The sequence below is a fragment of the Myotis davidii genome, unplaced genomic scaffold, assembly GCF_000327345.1.
Source record: "Myotis davidii unplaced genomic scaffold, ASM32734v1 scaffold472, whole genome shotgun sequence".
Taxonomy (NCBI): Eukaryota; Metazoa; Chordata; class Mammalia; order Chiroptera; family Vespertilionidae; genus Myotis; species Myotis davidii.
In genome coordinates, this window is record NW_006283774.1 from 131,351 (window position 1) to 133,105 (window position 1,755).

General features: G+C 69.8%; 2 protein-coding genes across 2 annotated transcripts in view; both read right to left on the reverse strand.

Moving 5' to 3' along the window:
* CRIP2 (cysteine rich protein 2) overlaps positions 1 to 1,755 on the reverse strand; it is a 27,455-nt gene that overhangs the window by 21,884 nt on the left and 3,816 nt on the right. The gene's annotated exons all lie outside the window — the stretch shown is intronic.
* Positions 1 to 1,755, reverse strand: part of MTA1 (metastasis associated 1) — a gene marked incomplete at its 5' end in the record, with an annotated part of 29,298 nt that overhangs the window by 9,673 nt on the left and 17,870 nt on the right. Inside the window, one exon of the mRNA XM_015566732.1 lies at positions 1,334 to 1,337. The remainder of the gene's footprint in view (positions 1 to 1,333; positions 1,338 to 1,755) is intronic.

A 1,755-nucleotide genomic window follows, 5' to 3' on the forward strand; every position in this document is an offset into this window, starting at 1 on the left:
CTAACCCCGCCGCACTCCCACCTGGGGGGGGACCTGGAGGACCCTCCGCCCTCCTCTCGGGGGTTCCCCTCACCATAGGCCCTTCTCTGGGCCCCCAGCCCCAGCTGAGCCTCAACCTGTGGGGCGGACAGACCCCTCCAGGCCCAGGTGACAGGACCAGCACCCCTCACCCACTCTCCTGCCGGAGACGGGCGGAGCCTGGCCCCATCCCTCACCAGTGGAGTGGAGGAGCAGCCAGTGTCCCCAACCTCCCGAACCCAGGGTTCCTGGCTCCCTGCCCTGGCCAGCTCCTTGGGGTGGCTACCCCACCCCCCCACTCACACTCACACCCTACAGCCACTGAAACACAAGATTCCCCGGAGCCTGACCGACCAGCCTGACCAGCCCCCTCTGGCGCCCGGCTCTGGCCCCGAGCCAGCCCAGGAGGAGGCGGGCAGGAGGACTGGGTCCCTTCCTGGACAGGGCGGCCAGCTGTGGGGCTCGCCCCGGTCACTCATTCTCAGCCTGCTCCTTGCTCAGGCCGGTTCAGGTGTCCCTGAATAATTTAATTCATGGCCTGGTGCCCGCCAAGTGGCAGTTACCGTGCCCTCTCCACCAGGGAGCCCCGGCCAGGCTCCCTCCCTCCTGCCACTCCACCTCTGACAGTGGCAGGACTGACCGCTGTGGAGGCGGCCTGGCCGCACAGGTGTCTGGGGGGAGGTCCCGGGCCCAGCCCTGCCTGGAGAGAGAACGGGGTGGGTCCAAGGAATGGCATCCGGCCCTGGCCAGGTGCCCTGGAGAGCACGGGACAGTGCCCTGCCCCCAGCCACAGCTCCAGGCCTCAGGCTCCCTCGTGCCCCAGGGCTATTCTGGACCTGGTGGGCAGCGTCACTGACCAATGGACACAGAGCAACAGCGTCCACCTGAGGCCACGGAGGGTGACAGGGACCAGGGAGGCTCCAGGTGAGCAGGCAGGGCCCTGAGGTGGCGGGGCCAGGCGTGGGGGCAGATCCCTCCCCTGGGGCCACAGTGGCATGGCATCCACCGGATCACCAGTCTTCCTGTGCCCCGTCGTCCTGGCAACGTTGGCAGATGACATCAGGATCCTGGAGCTCCGGCTGCGGGACCCAGGCTGGGCTCCCCGAGGGTGTGGGAGGCCCGGCAGGCAGGCCCCATGGGGACGACTCTAGTCGGCATGAGATGGCCCTGGCCCCGGGGCCACAGGGCAGCAGCCCGTGCGGGGCCTCCAAGGCTGGCGCACCCGGCCCTTGCTCCCCAGTGTGCCCACTCCCCACTCCTGGGCGGGGGGTTACTCCTCAGGGCCTGTCTGCCCAGCAGGAAGGGTAGGGGCTACCTTGCTCAGGCCTGGGTGGCAGCAGGCAGGCAGGAAGCCCTGAGCCTCAGGAGGGAAGGGGGCTGGGGGGCCGGAGGGCAGGGCCTGGGCAGAGCCTCCCCCTCCCCCGGAGAAGCTCTCAAGGTCACCTTCTGGTCTGCATCCTGGGCAGCGGGGGCTGTGGGGGCAGGGCTGCAGGTTGGAGTGGGCCGGGGAGCTGAACCGTCCAGCGACACCCCGGCCTGTCACCCTCCTTCCCCCACAGGTTGTCAGAGGGAGGCCCGGACGCCCCTTATCTCCCCAGCAGTGAGCAGTGGCTTCTATTTCCAGCCCCTGCCGAGATGTGCGTGCCTCCGGGGAGGCTGGGAGCGGAGGCGGGGCTCAGGCGGGAGGAGGGAGCCCCCTCCGGGCTGGGCTGGGCTGGCGGTGTGGTGGGTGGGTGG